The 18,989-nt window shown below is 33.7% G+C and overlaps 1 protein-coding gene and 1 pseudogene across 3 annotated transcripts in view; both read left to right on the forward strand.

Moving 5' to 3' along the window:
* Nucleotides 1-18,989, forward strand: part of MARCHF1 (membrane associated ring-CH-type finger 1) — an 889,619-nt gene that overhangs the window by 363,869 nt on the left and 506,761 nt on the right. The gene's annotated exons all lie outside the window — the stretch shown is intronic.
* On the forward strand, nucleotides 737-1,753 carry LOC121027635 (60S acidic ribosomal protein P0-like; annotated as a pseudogene).

Raw genomic sequence — 18,989 nt, forward strand, 5'->3', positions numbered from 1 at the left:
GATATCTCTGGGTGAGGTAGATAACTAAGCTCTCAGAACCTCATCACCATTAATTCAAAGTAAAACATACAACATTTCATGGACCCATTTTTAGTAACTATTTTTGTTAATAAATCTATTAATTAGATCTAACTTCATTAAGGTTTTAATCAACATAAAGTTTCCTTAGAACCAGAGAATCCAGTGTGTTTGATTTCAGTACTCTCAGTAAAAATGCTTAACATTTTTTTTGCCAGTGTTAATGTTTCTTTTTTTTTTTTATTCTTTTTAATCTCTGCTGGCTTATTCACATGGAAATATTGGGTTACATAGATATTTTGCTTCTTTAAGAGGTTCAAGCACAAGTTTCTAATCAATAGGCAAATAAAGAGGGAATTTTATATACTCTACATTGAAAAATAGGTTTTAGTTATTTTCTTTCTGAGAATTATGAGGTAGTTAATTTCCTAAAATAGTCCAAAGAATTTGCTTTTATATTTCATAGTTAGGATTTACATAGTGATCGTTATTCTTCTAAACCTGTGGAGAACTTCCAAGTCATATTCACGTGAGAGAATGAATATCTGACATAAATCTACAGAGAAGCTGTGGATTTAAGTTATGGTTGTCAGGTTGTTGATGAATCATTTATTTACTGTAAGCACGGGGAAATGCCACTGCTACTCTCTATTTATAACCTGTATATGTTTCTGCACGCATTTAGAAGATCCTTGGTGAAGCTTTCAAACATCTGGTTTCACTAAGATAGTTAACTCTGATCAGATACAGTAATGTTATGTTTATGTAATACTTTATGTTAAAAAATTATACAAGTACTCTTCTATTGGTCAAAAAATGTTAAGTAAAATATAAACATTTATTCACATGCATACAATTAATAGGTATCAGTGGCATTTTCTATTTGGTATCTTGTTAATGATATGACATGTCATAATGTACGAGGCAATCCGAGAGCATCTGGAAGACAACCCAGCTCTGGAGAAACTGTTGCTTCATATCCAGAGGAAGGTGGGCTTTGTGTTCACCAAAAAGGACATCACTGAGATCAGGGACATGCTGTTGGCCAATAAGGTTCAAGCTGCCAGTGCCATAGCTCCATGTGAAGTCATTGTGCCAGCCCAGAATACTGGTCCAAGGCCTAAGAAGACCTCCTTCTTTCAGGCTTTAGATATAACCACTAAAATCTCCAAGGGCACTATTGAAATTCTGAGTGACACACAGCAATGAAGACTAGAGACAAAGTGGGAGCCAGTGAAGCCACAGTCTTGAACATAGTCCCCTTCTCGTTTGGGCTGACCACCCAGCAGGTGTTTGACGGTGGCCGCATCTGCAACCTTGAAATGCTTGGCAACACAGAGGAACCTGCATTCTTGCTTCCTGGAAGGTGTCCATAATGTTGCCAGCGTCTGTTTGCAGATTGGTTACCCAGCTGTTGCATCAGTACCTCATTCCATCATCATGTATACAGGCAGGTCCTGGATTTGTCTGTGTAGACTGATTACATCTTCCCACTTGCTGAAAATGTCAAGAGGCCTTCCTGGCAGATCAATCTGCATTCGTGGTAGCTGCCCCATAACCACTCCCACCACCCCTACTCCTCCTGCCTGCAGCCCCAGCCAAGGCTGAAGCAAAGAAGAGTCCAAGGAGTCAGAGGAGAATATGGGATTTGGTCTCCTTGATTAATCACCAAAAAGCAACCAATTCAAGCAGCCAACTGTATTTGTCAAACAAGGAAATAAAGGTTTACTTCTCTATAATAATAATTATATATATATATATATATATATATATATATATATATATATATATATAACATCTATTTAGAGGTAGATGTGTGGAAGTCGATTCATAACACATATCTGCTAAACTCCCTGGAATTGGGAAATAAGAGACCCAACTCTATTCTCTCTTGTCTGAGTGACTTAATATAAGATTTTTTAAATTTCTCTGACTTCAATATTGTTTATAAACCTGGGCTTATGATGATAAACAATCATTTAGAGAACTAAGAAAGTACTACATCTACAAAAAAACCAAAACAAAACAAAAACAAAAAACAAAAACAACAAACTTTGTAAACTGAAATATTTCTGTTTGTAAAGTACTGGCAGTGCCATGTTTATTATTTTTTTAATAAAGTTGGTATTTTATATGAAATTTACTATAGAATCTTTTAAAACATCAAATAAAAAGCTATTAATGACATAATAGTAACATGTAGTTCATCTTTTGAATGAAAACTAGTAGGTTGTATTTTAGATTTTGTTAAATGTACTATTTCTTGACCTCACTCTATAACATACTGCCATATACCTGCGTCTTGGTTTTATCCAAGTATATACCTCTTTGGTTATTTAAGCTTGTTGCAGTCTTAACTCTGTTAAGTAGATTTATTAATCTGGCCTTACTTGTATATTAAATAATACTTTTATTATAAGTTTTACTTAGTAATAGATGAATATAGATGAATTAAACATACATTATGATAAATATTTAAGAAATCCAATACCACAAAAAATATTTTGACATTTTCTCTGTGGTTATAGCCACTAAAGGATTTGTCTTACTTGCTGATGATGACTTATAATATATAAATTATTTAATTTGAATTTTAGAGTTGTCCATATGATCAAAGAAATTGCAAACTAAATCAATTTTATTTGTATGCAGCATCTGGATTAATAGTTCTGATACTTGGTTGAGTTATTGGCCATTTATGAGAATTGATGTAAGATATTTTCTCTACAGAACAGTATGCAAACTCTCAGACACTGGATATTTTGCATCAGGTTTCATAAGATTCCCGGATCCCTGTTGATATCCATTGATCCATGCAACCCATGTTAGGGTGTTTTGCTTAAGTAATTATTATTTTTCTTTTTTTTTTTTTTAATTGAGGTATAATCTAACATGAAGTATTAGTTTGAGGTGCACAACATACCAATCTGATATTTATATATATTGCAAAATGACCATCACAATAAGTTTCATCAACATCCTTCAGCATACATAGTTACAATTTTTTAATGAGTTTTTAAAAATAAGATCGTAAGGGGCGCCTGGGTGGCTCAGTTGGTTGAGCGTCCGACTTCGGCTCAGGTCATGATCTCACGGTCCGTGACTTCGAGCCCCGCATTGGGCTCTGTGCTGACAGCTCAGAGCCTTGAACCTGTTTCAGATTCTGAGTCTCCCTCTCTCTCTGACCCTCCCCCATTCATGCTCTGTCTCTCTCTGTCTCAAAAATAAATAAACGTTAAAAAAAATTAAAAAAAAATAAGATCGTAAAAGTTCTCACTGCAGGAGCAAAAATTATTAAGGAGTTAATTTTTATTTTAAAAAACAAATACTTAAACATTTAGATACAATTTATAACACACAAAAATGAAAAAGAAACTTTCCTATAGTCCCACCTAGAGGTGTTCACTTTTCTCTTGTCATTAACCATGCCATCAAATATTCTTGCACAGCTTCACCTGTAACTGGTATTACATCATTGAACTGAAACATCATAGTTTTTAAACCAGTCTTCTTGCTGTTAAATATTTTGCATGCTTATTTGTTTGATATTATAACCCAACTACAGTGAACTTAACTCCTAGCTAGTGAAAAAATTTCCAGAAGTAGAATTGTAGAATAAAAGGATACAAACTTTTTTTTAAGGTTTTAGATTAAATTTCCCTCTGGAGATGTTTTACCAACTTTATTTTTTTTATATGAAATTTATTGTCAAATTGGTTTCCATACAACACCCAGTGCTCATCCCAACAGGTGCCCTCCCCAGTGCCCATCACCCACTTTCCCCTCCCTCCCATGCCCCATCAACCCTCAGTTTATTCTCAGTTTTTAAGAGTCTCTTATGGTTTGGCTCTCTCCCTCTCTAACTTTTTTTTTCCTTCCCCTCCCCCATGGTCTTCTGTTAAGTTTCTCAGGATCCACATAAGAGTGAAAACATAGGGTATCTGTCTTTCTCTGTATGACTTATTTCACTTAGCATAACACTCTCCAGTTCCATCTACATTGCTACAAAAGGCCATATTTCATTCTTTCTCATTGCCACATAGTACTCCATTGTGTATATAAACCACAATTTCTTTACCTATTCATCAGTTAATTATTACCAGGAGTTGGTATCCTAGGCCCCACTTCCCTGAATCCTTGTCCCTCCTAGATATTACTACTTAAATAAAAGTCTTTGCAGATTTTGAATGTGAAGCCTAATAAACTAAATTTATTGTCAATTTCATGATTACTAATGGACTTAAAAAATTAAGCTAAACTGCCTATGATTTATACAGTAGCAAAAGCATCTATGACAACTAGGGTCTAGTCACCACAAATGTGGCAAGAGAGTTGAAGCCTTGGAACAGATAAGAAGACAGCTTTTCCACTAGTGATACTTGGAGCTTGGAAGAGGAGGGATCAATAAAGTAATTAAACACACAGGTGTTAGCTAGACTTTGAATCTCAGTTTTCAGGCATACTAGCTATAAAATCATAGACTAATTATGTAATTGCTCTGAAACTTTGTTTACTCCTGTGGAAAGTAGAGGTGACATTATTGCCTATTTCATAGAAATATTTGTGAAAGTTAAATATTGCAAAATCAGGATCTTAGTATGGTGTTTGGTATATACTAAGAGCTCAGTATAAGTTTACTATTCTTTATTGGTATTGGCCACCATTTTTATCACAGCATGTTGCAAACCAAAAAATAATTTGGGCAATGCAGATTTATTTCATTATCGTACAATCATTTTGGGTATTTTACCTTCAAAAAGATTTTCCGTTGTGCTTAGTATTTTGAATATATTCTGAAGTCATTTTTTAATGAAGCCGATGAATAGCAAATCATATTTTAATGTATTAAAATTGGATGCAAAAATGAACAATGGAACATATGGAAGTGGGAAACTAAGGTGCGAACACAGGGCATGTTTTTGACTCCTCAGCATATTTGCCTTAGAGCAATCACTATGCCTCCTACATGTTTTTCAGTTGTTTTTAAAAGTAAGTAAGATTTTGAGAAGGGTACTTTTAACAAAGCATCTTTGAATTTGAACATCTTTTTTTCTCTTAGATGTAATACACCCATTTTCAAGGAGTCAACATGCATGGGAATTTTAATCATCGTAAAACGTGCACCTAACCTAAAGCAATCGTCTCTCACTTCCGCCTCTTGCTCCAGAGGCAGTTACTGGAAACTGTTCTTGCTTTTCTTTGTCTTAGTGATTGCATTCATGAATCTTCATTACTTATACTCCTAATGCTTACAATATTCTTTGATTCCCACAGATAGATGAAATTTAGCTTATTTGTATACCTGCTCCAATCATTGCTATTCTTTCCATATATTCTAATGTTTTTAAAATTTTTTTTCCTTCATCTTTACTTATTTTTGAGACAGAGAGAGACAGAGGAAGAGTGGGGAAGGGACAGACAGAGATAGGGAGACACAGAATCCAAAGCAGGTTCAGGCTCTCAGCTGTCAGCACAGAGCCCAATGAGGGGCTCGAACTCAACACTGTGAGATCATGACCTGAGCCAAAGTCTGCTGCTTAACCAACTGAGCCACCCAGGTGCCCCATCTCCCCATATACTCTAATGTTTTAAGTGGGATTAAATAATCTCTTGTATCTTGTTCCATGAACAGCAGACATAAACTTTTGACTCTTTACCACAAGATACAGATTTTTGTGGTAGAGCGTTGTTTGTCTTTCCTGTTTTTTACTTGTGGACCAAAATGTAGCACAGCATTTTACATACTCAAAATTATCTTCTCATACCGTCTTCTCTTCCATTTACCTACCTCATCTGATCATTTTCAAATTTTTTTTTCAACGTTTTTTATTTATTTTTGGGACAGAGAGAGACAGAGCATGAACGGGGGAGGGGCAGAGAGAGAGGGAGACACAGAATCGGAAACAGGCTCCAGGCTCCGAGCCATCAGCCCAGAGCCTGACGCGGGGCTCGAACTCCCGGACCGCGAGATCGTGACCTGGCTGAAGTCGGACGCTTAACTGCGCCGCCCAGGCGCCCCTTCATCTGATCATTTTCAACCCACCATTCTAATCTCACTTTCTCAGCTGGAGATGCCCTCTCAAAGATACACTGATTCACTCATGCTGAAAGTTATGCTGCAGTTATTACCAGTCCTGAACAAATTTATTATGTGTGATACTATATAAGTTGCTAAATAGAGCCTTTTATAAACCTTAACTCCTCCACAATGCTATTTTCTCATGCCTTCTTGTATACTCCACAGTGCCTAATACCATTCTGGACACTCAGTAAACATCCTACAAAGTTGTTTAAATGTAATTAAAAGTCATTACACTTACACATGTCAGTTCTGATTAGGGTAAATCTTTTGTGTTAAAGTGAATCTTTCACAGAAAATGTTCCTGTAAACAGGTAGTTTGATCTTGAAGAAGGATGAAAACATAGATGGAAAATTATTATACAAGGTTATTGGAGGGCAACTTTTCATCTTCACTGACAGAGAGTATATGATAAGAATAAAGTTTAGTTTTAAGAAGAATATTAAAAATGCTTTTATTGCATTTGAAGGTTATAAAGAACAATAGCAAAAATGTATAAGCTTCTGTTCTAAATTTTTTAAAAAACAAGGTAGGTTCTCATTTTTCTCCCAAAAAGCCATCTGTGTTGGGGGGTGGGGAGTACTCCTTGTGTTCTAGGAGATAACTTATTATCTTAGTATCTTATAACTTATTATCATCTCATTATCATATAACTTATTATGGTAAAATAATATTGAGTATTGTAATAGCACTGAATGGTGACAGATGGTAGCTACAGTTGTGGTGAGCACAGCATAATGTGTAGAGTTATCAAATCACAGCGTGGTACTCCAGAAACTAATGTAACATTGTCAACTCTACTTCTGTTAAAGAAATCAAATTCTAAATTTAAAATGGATATATTTTATAAAATATTATTAAAAGTATTCAGAAATCGTGCTCGCTTTGGCAGCACATATACTAAAAGTATTCAGAAATACTATTATTTATAAATAGAGAAAACAGTAAAATATTTCTTATCATATACTGATTTGTATATTGTCTATTGTCCTCTAATTGGTTTTTGCCTTTCCAGGGGTTTCTGCTACTGACTATTTTCAGTTTGTCGCTTATAAAATCCCTATGAAATTTAGAAATCAGAAAGGAAAAGAAGACACTTTTCCTTTTTAATTAAAAAAAATCTTTTTAATGTTTATTTATTTTTGACAGAGAGAGAGAGAGAGAGCGAGCGAGAGCGAGCAAGCATGAGCGGGGGAGGGGCAGAGAGAGAGAGGGAGACACAGAATCCGAAACAGGCTCCAGGCTCTGCGCTGTCAGCACAGAGCCCGACGCGGGGCTGGAACCCACAGACCGCGAGATCATGACCTGAGCCGAAGTCGGATGCTCAACCGACTGAGCCACCCAGAAGCCCCAAGACACTTTTTCAAAATTTGTTTTCTCAAAAAATACAATGTTAAAAGAAATGCCATTAAAAAAAATCTCACATCCATGAGAAATAAAGCATTTAAGGAAATATGTATGGATTTAAAACCAGTGGTTTATCTATAATGGGATACTACTTGGCAGTGAGAAAGAATGAAAACTTGCCATTTGCAACAATGTGGATGGAACTGGAATTATGCTAAGTGAAATAAGTCAGTCAGAGAAAAACCAGTATGTTTTCTCTCATATGTGGAATTTGAGAAACTTAACAGCAGACCATGGGGGAGGGAAGGGGAAAAACAGTTTCAAACAGAGAGGTTGATGGAAGTGGAGGGAAAGGGAAGATGGGTGATGGGCACTGAGGGGGGCACTTGTTGGGATGAGCACTGGGTGTTGTATGTAAGTAATGAATCGCGGGAATCTACCCACGAAACCAAGAGCACACTGTATACACTGTGTGTTAGCTAACTTGACAATAAATTATATTTAGAAAAAAATAAATAGAAAATAAAAACATCATTTGGAACAACGAAATCCCTAGGATTTCATAGGACTTTAATGGCTGGTACCTACAAATACTAGAATAAATAAAAAATTACCCCAAGCATCCTATTCAAGCAAACCTACATTTATCACTTAATAATCAATAATGTTGCTATAAATCAATATGAAGAAGATGAAATTTAATAAGGTTTAATATGTCCAGCAATATATGACCACAGATATTTTTAGACAGCAGGGCTGCTGACAGTGCTTCCTGCCACCATGGGAATGTTCTGGTCTTCAGTGTATGATGAGGCGGTCACCAGCCACATGCAGCTGTTAAGCATTTGACAGGTGGCTAGTGTAACTGAACAAGTGAATTTTAATTTCGTTTATGTAACCACAAGTGGCTAGTGGCTAATGTTTGGACAATGCAGTCTTAGAGAAAAGGAGAACTTGGATACAATATCAGTTTCCTGGCAGGAAACACCTTGTACAATCAACAGGATTTAGCTAAAGAGAAAAACAGTGACAACATATTGTGCTTTTGTGGCATTGTAAAGGTAAAGTACATGAGAAAATAGTTCAAAGAGTGGTAAGGAATAATTGGGAATTGTTGTAAATCTCTTATACAACAACATAAAGAATAGTATAAAGGATAGTTTTCAACAAATGGTGCTGGGACAATTAGATGTCCGTAAGCAGTTAAATTAACCTTGATATATACCTCACACCTTAATTAAAATGAACTCAAAATGGATCATATTCCTATGTATATAATGTAAAACTATAAACTTTCCATAAGAAACCATAGGAAAAAAATCATTTTTTTCCTTTTGCTAGGCAAAGAGTTATTGGATGTGATACAAAAAGTGTACTCTAAAAGAGAAATAAAAAGATAAGTTAAACTTTATAAAAATTGAATATTTTTGTATTTCAAAAAGCTTAACTGAAAAGACTCCAGAAAAGACCTGCATACCAAAGTAGGTACGGGAGTGAAGGAAATAAAAAAGCAAAGGTAAAGCCCAGAGACTAGCAACAGCGGAATGCCATTTTACCCAGAGTTGATGGGGCCAGAGAATCAAATGATGTTACCATAACCCAGGACGAGCTAAAACCCTGGGAGAGAAGCTGTCCGAGAGAAGCTGCATTTGATGAGAAAAGTAGCCATTGGCAAGACTACAGTGAGGCAGGAGGTACCCCAAGAAATAAATGACCTACCCCTAACATTTGCTCTCAGCTATCCCGCTTTTACTTCCCAGGTAGAATCTAGAGGGCGGGGGGGGGAAGCCTGCATATTATTGTCCACAGAGATTATTTTCTCAGCATACAATAGGGGAGAGAAAGAGAGCAGCTGGACTGGGGACAATGCTCTTCGGAAGCTACTCTCTTTACAAGTCAGCTTCTATTTTTGTTTTTTGATTGACTTCAAAAAATGCATTCCTGATGTCAAAGAAATTCAAAGTCCCATAGCCACCATATCTTTTCAGAGTAAGGTCAATTCAGTCATAATCTTACCTGTATCTTAGATTGTATTGAAGGCCTGGGTGTTTAGCTTTTTTCCAGAGGTTTTGTCTCTAACCTTGATTAATGGCCAAAACTCCCTCTGGAGAAAGCTTGGGAAGATTTGCGGTGTATACTTATTGACATGTTGCAGTTTTTCAAAATAACCAAACCTCCTTTCTAGGTTAATATGTTGCAGGTATGTAAACTGATTTAGGTCCAGGGTTAAGGGGCGTAAAACCCCAATAGTGACTAGGTTCAAATTTATCCCCACTACGCATAGGAACTTTATTTGATATTTTATCCAGAATCCTTGGTGAATACTCCCATGCTGATAGTATTGGCTTAGTCCAGTGTCACAATTCTTCTGTCTTCCTTAGGTTATTTCCCTACACCCCCCTTTGGCTCTTGCCAAGTGAAGTTATCAAAGATCTTGCAATTTCTTCAGGCTATACAGTTTCTCCTTTTAGAAAGAACTATGCACTTTTGCTTCTGATTAGTACTCAAGTGTAATTCTCATTATTAGACTGGAGGCAATTAGGGATGATGGTGATGTTGGATCTTGAGAATAATCACATACCGTTTTGAGGCAGCTGCCCAAAGTGAAGTCACTGAAACGCTTTGCAAGGAAGACTGGTTCTGTGACCTGAAGTTGAGGAGCTGCGTCCATTGCCAAGAACATTTCAGGAGTATCTAAATCTCTGTTATTGTGGCTCTACTCTTTCCCAAAAAGTTTTCTTCCCTTACCATAACTGATTTGGCGAGTTGTCCGTTACATTGACATTGCAATTCTGCCTCTCCTATAGTTAGACCTTGGGTTTAATCCTTAGTCTTGTCTGCCCTGTGCCACTAGAAATAAGGGAGTTTTTAAGTTTTTAAGAACATTTTCTGCATATCCACCCATGACATGAATTGTCACGAGTTCAGTGTTTTGAACATATATTTATCTTTGTGTAAACTCTCCAGAATAGTCAGAAGCAGTCATCACATCCCATAATCTTTGCAATCACCAATTTTTCTTGCCATAGCAACTAAGTGCCAAAGACAATTAATTACTCAATGATTTTTGCTCAATTAGTAATTCATTTCATGCCATTCTAGTAAAGAAAAATGAAAATTGGGATGTCACTCTCGCAGGTTATCAGTCTGCTCACATATATGAGAGCAAACCAGTCACAGAATCCTGCTCATCATACCAATTATTGTATCAGGGTAGTGGCAGAAAACAACATATTCATAATGGTTTTACTAAAAATAATTTTAAAAAGGCAGAGCTCAATGAACCAAAAGAGCTGGTGAGGCAGGCAGCCCATGGGTAATTATAGTGGGAACAGCAGAGGAAACAGTGAATCTGGAGAGACCTAGAAAAATTGAAGTACCACTCAACAGGTGTTATAGCTAAAGAGAAAATCAGCAACTGTTAGAAACGTAATGAAACAGAGTGGGGATTGGGAGAATAAATACCATGACCTCAATTTCCTCAACCCTCCAGATCCTTACTGCACCTTGTACTTACCAAAGCCAGCCAAAGCCAGAGGATATAGCCTTCCCATTGATGCACTCTATACTGTGTTTTGGGATACAGAGCAGAGTAGGGAAGGGCAGAGAATGGAAGAGAGAGAGGCCAACAGGAAATAATGAGCACAAACATTTTTAAAGAATCTCCGACAATTTTTGAAAGACCAATGTTAACTTCTCTTGTGACTACGGATTTTAAAGTAAAACCTCAAGGAACTAACTTAGTAAATGAATTTTGCAGTATAACTTAGATGCCACTGGCACCCTGTCCTTTTATGTGAAAAGTATTATGACTTAAAAACCACCATATCATTCTGTGATGAGTCCATTATTACTTTGGTAAGCAAAATATTTGCATTTGGTATGTATTACTATGGTAAGCAAAAGTAACTATAAATGCAGATGGTTCAGTTTACCAGGAAGTTACATCAACTACACAATTGTATGTAAATAATAATAAACACAAGTATAATAATTATTTTTTGAATTTATCTTTATTAGTGTGTACGTAATGGGATCTAATTTTGATTTAATTTACGTTGCCAAATGATTATATTGAACATTTTTTCATACACTTATTTATCAATTATATATCATTGATGAAACATTCATGAAAATAATTTGCCAACCTTGTATTGGGTTGTCTTCTTCTTATTGAGTGATAACAATTCTTTTTTCATATTTGCAATGTATATCTATGCTAAATAGATAAAGGCTTAGGTATAAATATAGATATGTAAACATAGCTATAAATATGTATAATAAAAATGAAAAAATATATGAAATTATATATATGTAATGAGGAGGTAAGCCATGGGGTGGGAGAAAAAACATATAATATTTTATTATATATTGTTTATATATTTTGTTATATAACTTACATATGTATGTAATATATAATATTTTCTCCCATCCCATGGCTTACATTTTTTTTCTTTTTCTTATTTTTTGTTTTTATTTGAGAGAGAGAATGCACATGCACATATGTGTGCTGGGGGAGGGTCAGAGAGAGAAAGACAATCTTAAGCAGGCTCCATACTCAGTGTGAAGCCCTGACATGGGGCTCGATCCCACAAACCTGGGGTAATGACCTGAGCCAAATTCAAGAGTTGGATGCTTAACCAACTGAACCACCCAGGTGCTTCTTCATTTTTTTTTTTTTTAAATAATGTCTTTCTAACACAGTAGTTTTGATTTGAATGAAATTTATCAATTTTTTTTTCTTTATATTCATGGCTTTCTTTTAGCTAAAAGTATTTGCTTAACCCAGAGTTGCCAAGATTTTCTACTGTTCCTTTTAGAGATTGTTTTAGCCCTTATATTTTGGTCTTTGTTCTAATTTGAGTGAAATTTTGTCTATGGTGTTAGGTAAGGATCAATAGCCTGGCATGTTCTAGAAAAATCAACTTACCACAGATGTACACTTGAAAATTCCCTGTGTGTTCCCACTGAACACTGAAAGTGAAAAACACCGAAAGTTCCCACACTTTGGATTACTTGGATTTATATTAAATCTTGAAATCTGGTAATCCAAATTCCTCAACTTTGTTCTTAATCAAATTTGAATCAAAGTGTGGATTCTGTACATTTGCGTATGAGCGTTATAATTAGCTTGTCAGTTTTTATACAAAGCCTACTGGGATTTTGATTGTAATTGCATTGGATCTATAAATTTAGAAAGAACTGACATAACAATATTGATACTCTAAAAAACATAATAGATTTATCAATTTACTTAAGTCTTTATTTTCTCTCAGAAATGTTTTACAGTTTTCAATGTACAAATCTTACATATACTTTATCCCTAAATAGTTTGAGGTGATGATACTGTAAATGATCTTTTTGAAAATTACATTTAATTATTGTTTGTGGTCAGTGTATACAAATACAATTGATTTTTTGTATATGGACTTTCAATTCTATAATTTGTCTTAAATCAGTTAATTAAGCAATTAGTTCTATTTGCCTTTTGTGAGATTCCTAAGTCTTGTCTACTTACCTGATCATGTTTTCTGGAAACAAAATATTGACTAGAAATTATGAGAGTGATCATTCTTGTATTTTTTTCTGATCATAGGAAGGAAAGTATTTAGGTTGTTTGTTTATCATTAAGTGCAGTGTAGACTAGGTTTTTCTTTTAAAGTATTTTTTAATTTTAAGTTTATAATTGAATATAAGTTTTAAAATATTTTTATTTACTCTGGTTTTTGTAAAATTATTTATTTCCTTTTCAAGTTTTTATTTAAATTCCAGATAGTTAACATACAGTGTAATATTAAATTTCACTTGTAGCATTTAGTGATTCATCATCACTTACACCACTTGCATACAACAACACCTGGTGCTCATCACAAGTGTACTCATTAATCCAATCCTCATCACCTGTTTAACCCATCTGCCCACCCACCTCCAGTCATCAGTTTGTTGTCTATAGTTTTGTTTCTTGGCTTGCTTCTTCCCCCCCCCCGCCCGCCCACCCCCCCCCCCCGTTAGCTAGAAATTTTAAATAAATGTTCTTTATCAAGTTGAGGGAGTGTTTTCCTTTTTCTTCTTAGTTTGCTAAAATTTTATTGTCTTCTAGTGTTGAGATTTATGAAATGCTTTTTCTCTGTTCATTGAGTCACTTATTTTTTTTCTTTTAGTTTTACTACAGAGCAATACATTATTTTTTTATATTTAAACTAACATGCTTACGTAGGATCAGCCTTATTTTGTCATGATGTATTTTCCTTTTCTATTCATCTTATTGAAATTATGTTAAATATTTTGGCAATTATGTTTATAAGAGATATTGGTCTATAATTTTTTCCCTTTGGAATGTCTGATAGAGGAGTAGTTTTGTTCTCAAAAATTAGTTGGGAAAATGTACACTTCTTTAATATTTTCTGAAAGAATGTGTGTCATACTAGTATTTAATTCTAAGTCAACTATAAAACTTAGTGATGACATCTGGACACAGAATTTTCTTTGTTGGAACATTTTAAATTATGAATTCAATTTCTTTAGTAGGAATAAGGTTATTAAGATTTTCTATTTCCTTTTATGTCAGTTTTATTAATTTGTATCTGTGAAGGAATTTAAATATTGTATCTAATTTGTCAATTTTAATGACATAAAATTGTTCATAGTAATTTTAATTATCTTTTGTAATGTCTGTTGATTATCTAGTGATGACTCCACTTTCATCCTTGTTATTGGTAAATTAGAGCCTTTCTTCGTCTCTTGATCAGCCTACCTAGGAATGTATGAATTTTATTTATCTTTTCAAAGGATAAGCTTTTAGTTTCATTGATTTTTCTCTTTTTTTTTTTTTTTTTTTGCTAATTTACCAACATTTTCTATTTCGTTATTATTTCTCTTTATTTCCTTTTCATTTGATGTGATCTCATTTTTATCACTTCCTAGATTGGAAAGTTATAACATTACTTTTAAACCTTTTTCCTTCTCTAGTAGAAATTTTTAAAGCTATAAAGAATTTCTCCTTAAGCACTGATATAAGTGCATCCTACAATTTCTGATGTACTATATTTTCATTTTCATTCATTTCTCAATGTTTTTAAATTGCCCTTGAGATTTCTCCCTTGCCTCATGGGTACTATTCAAATATATTGATTGATTTCTAGTTATTTGGGAATTTTCTATTTATTTTTTATGTTTATCTATTTTGAGAGAGAAGGTGAGAGAGAGTGGGGTAGGGGCAGAGAGAGAGGGGGAGAGAGAGAATCCCAAACAGGCTCCATGCTGTCAGTGCAGAGCCCAGTATGGGGTTCGATCCCACAAACTGTGAGATCATGACCTGAGCCGAAATCAACAGACGCTTAACTGACTGAGCCACCCAGGTGCTCTGAGATTTCCTTGTTTTTGATTACTAATTTTATTCCATTGTAATCAGAAAACAGATATTTGATTATTTTACCCCTTTTAAATTTATTGAGTATTTTTCATTACCCAGGGTATATCTTTGTGAAGATTCTATGTGCACTTGGGAAGAATTTCTGTTCTGCAGTCTTGTGTGGAGTTGGTTGAGTGTTGTTTTTGAATATGTTTATTTCCACCTTAACTGTCAGTTAAAGAAAGAGGAGTGTTGAAATCACAGGCTATAATTACAAATTTGTCTACTTCCTCTTGTTTGAATGACATATATCTTTACTTTTTCATTTAACCTGTGCATGTCTTTACATTTAAAATGTGTTCTTTTGTAGACTGCATATAACTTGCTTTTGCATTATTAATATAGTCTGACAATTTCTGCCTTTTATTTGGAGTGTATAGACAATTGTATTCAATATAAGTAGCAATAGTTTGGAATTGCAATCTATCATCCTGTTGTGTACTTTATTATTCCATCATTTTACCCATATTTTTATTATTTTTTTTCTTCTTTTCCTTTGTCTTATTTTGGAATGAGTATTTTCAGAATTCAGTTTTATTCCATCTTTGGCTCAAAACTACATAACTTTAAAAAAAATACTACATAACTTTATTTTATTTTTATAGTGATTTCCAGCATTTAAATATTTATATTGTCATAACATTTACATGTATACCCTAAATCATACTGTTTTACATTTATAAGACCCTTATATTGATAGTCTCATTTATTCTTTCTTCCATCCTTTGTCTTATTATTGCATACCTTTATGTATGTATATAAATTATATAGTATATATATTTTTATATATAATATATATAAATTTATATATATAATTTATATATAAATTTATATATATAATTTATATATAAATTTATATATAAAAATTTATATATTATATAAATTTATATATATAAATTTATATATATTATATTTATTATATATTTTTATAAAATACGAATATATATATATTTATATATAAATTTATATATATACGTTATAAATTCTAAAATGTTTCCTTTTAACAATTGACGTTTAAATACAAGTTTAAATGAGACAAAACATGTCTTTTATAGTTACTGACATATTTACTATTTCTGGCATTCATCATGCCTTTGTGTGGGTACAGATTTCCATCTGGTGACACTTTCCTTTGGCCTAAAGAACTTTGTTTGATATTTCTTGTAATGCAGAATTGTTACCATAGATTTTCTAAGTTATTATTTGTGCAAAAATTGTCTTATATTCATTTTGGAAGCATATTTTCTTTGGTATTTAATTTGGCCTTGACAGTTTTTTTTTCCCTCCCAGATGGACTAAAGAGAATTTGGCATAATCCTTATTTTTCTTCTCTCATATTAGCAGGTCTTTTTCTCTTCAGCATTATTTAAGATTTTCTTTTAAAGGGTTTCAGAAATTTGAATTTGGTGTGTCTGGGTCTGATTTTCTTTATATGTCCTCAGTTTGTGGTTTCATAAGTGTCTTGAATTTGTGAATATAATTCTCATAAACTTTGGACAAATTTTGACCATTTGTTTTTTGCAATATAATGTCTGCTCCCTCCTCTTCTCTTCCCTTCTGGCCTTCCAATTGCATGAGTGTTCAGCTGCTTGGTTTTCTCCCATATTTCACTCCTCCTTGGTCTATTAGTTTTCAGTCTTTCCCCCTACCCCCTTTGCTACAGTTTGGATAATTTTTTTTTGTTGTTATGTCTTCAGGTTTATTTATGTTTTACTATAATGTCTACTTTGATTTTAAATCTATTAGTGAATTTTCCTTTCAGATATTGTATTTTTTATATTTAGAAGTTCCATTTGTTTTTTTTTTATTCAAATTTCTTTTCTCCTACCTTTATGCTTTCCTTTCAGCCAATTTAATTCTGACTCTGAATAATATTTTGCTGTTTCTTTAAATGTCTAGTCATGGTTTAGTTAATATCAGATATTCTGAATATTCCATTCTGGAGAATCTGGATTTTGCTATCTTCCTTTAAAAAGTACAAAAAGTTGTTTTGGCAAAGAGTTAATTTACTTGAGTTTACTTTGTTCCTCTAGAGTCTGGTGTTTAAGCTCTATTTAGTAGAATTTACTTTAAGGTATAATTGGACATTATCCATTAGCTGAATATCCCATGATTCCATTAGCTCTGTCATCTCTCACTTGCTAGATCTTGAACCCTGTGTAAATTCTGGGATTTGTTTGGTTTATAGCTCTGAGGTAGTTCTTTTTTCCTTCCTTCATCTTGTGGGGTTTCATCTCACAAACATACAGTTAGACTTACGGGGACCTTTATACAGATTTCTAGAACTCTTTCTCTACAGGTACTTTCTTCCTGATTCTTTGCTTCAAAAATTCTAGTTATCTCAATTTCCCTACACTTCAATCTCTGTATTATTCAGTAAGATAAACAACCATTTTTATGTTTTTGTTCTTCTGTGTACCAGAGTTCAGAAATTGCATCTAGGGAGAAAATGAGAAAATTATAGAAATCATCTCGTTGTTTCCCCCCTTTTCAGGAATCATGTGTCTGTGCTGCCTGGATGTCCAATGACTAGAAACATTTGTATAAGGATTTTTTCCAGTTTAATATTTCTTCACAGTTCTTTATATTTATACAGTGGGAAAGAAAGCCTCAGAGCAATGGAGGAAGAAATCTCCCTACTTTTACTGTTTCCTTCCTGGTACTGTCTACCTTCTTTCTTATGCCATGAGGATTTTATGATTTTCATTCTCTGTCTAGGTATTTATAATTTAACTTTTCTTGAGTGCTGAGAATGTTTCATGATCTATGTGCTTTACACATATCATATAATCTAACCACATGCTTTTTAACTCTGTATGTATTAGCCTCAAATAAAGTTTTTAAATGTTTTACTTTTTTTAATGTTTATTTGAGAGAGAGAGAGAGAAAGAGAGAACAAGCATGTGACCATATGTGTGGGAGCAGGGGAGAGGTAGAGAGAGAGAGGGAGACAGAGGATCCGAAGTAGACTCCGCACTGATAGCAGAGAGCCCGATGCGGGTATGAACTCACAAACCATGAGATCATGACTTGAGCTGAAGTCTGACACTTAACCAACTGTGCCACCCAGGTGCCCCTATTAGATGTTTTTCTAGTATTCTTCTCATATAAACTTTTACCTAACAGCAGGTGGTTGTCTTTATTTAAAAGCAAATTAAGAGATAAAATATATATTAGCTACTTTTAAAAATTAACCTCTTCTTTAATAGAAAAGATAGATTATTGGACAATATGATTGTGTATGCTTTCAACTGTGTTCTTAAGCAGAAATTTTATGTGGTAATTTTAATAGGGCCTAAATTGCCATCACTGTCTTTCTTACTTATTTGCTAATTGTAGCTATTTTTGGATGAATTTTGTGTAATTGCAGCCTCTTCTACAACAAATGAAAAATCATCAGTTAATTTTAAATTATAAACACAGATCTATGTTTTTATTACTTTATTATGCTGGTGCTATTCTCTCTATAATAGTAAACATTTTGGTAGATAGTTGTTCTTCTATGAAGGAAGAGATATCAAATTGAAAATTATGAAAAATGTTTATAATGAAATCATAGTTCAGATTGCATTTTCTTTTTGAGCCAACTATCAATATTTGCCAATTGTGTGGTCTGGTAATAAGTACCTCTTAATATTCTATTCAAGTGCTCTTTCTTCTTCAGTGTAACCTCTGAAGGAACTAAAATTAAGTATTATATCCAAATAAGACATTGTATAAACAAATACTCTAGCCCAAATAATACAGTTTAATCTTTTAAAGTATTTTAGACAATGTTGTTCAGTTTCTGTGTGTTTGTGTGTGCGCCTGTCTGTATGTCTGTCTCGCTTTCCTTATAAATTTATGTTCACTGAATGTTTTATTTAATTTACCTGCCAATTCCTGCAGAGCTCTTAGGGTAGTAGATTAAGTTTGTTTTATAAAATTTAGGTACTACTTACTATTATTTGGCATCCCTGGTGACTGCCATCTGTGAACATTTTCAGGAAATAATCTCTTGCCGAACACTTATCTTTTCGTTTCAATGATTTAAAATCCTGCATAAAAGCAGTTTAGAACCTCTGCATTTCAATTATTCTTTCAACAAGTTATATATATATATATATATATATATATATATATATATATATATA

Source organism: Herpailurus yagouaroundi, unplaced genomic scaffold (genome assembly GCF_014898765.1).
Source record: "Herpailurus yagouaroundi ecotype Mexico unplaced genomic scaffold, PumYag 28, whole genome shotgun sequence".
Lineage (NCBI taxonomy): Eukaryota > Metazoa > Chordata > Mammalia > Carnivora > Felidae > Herpailurus > Herpailurus yagouaroundi.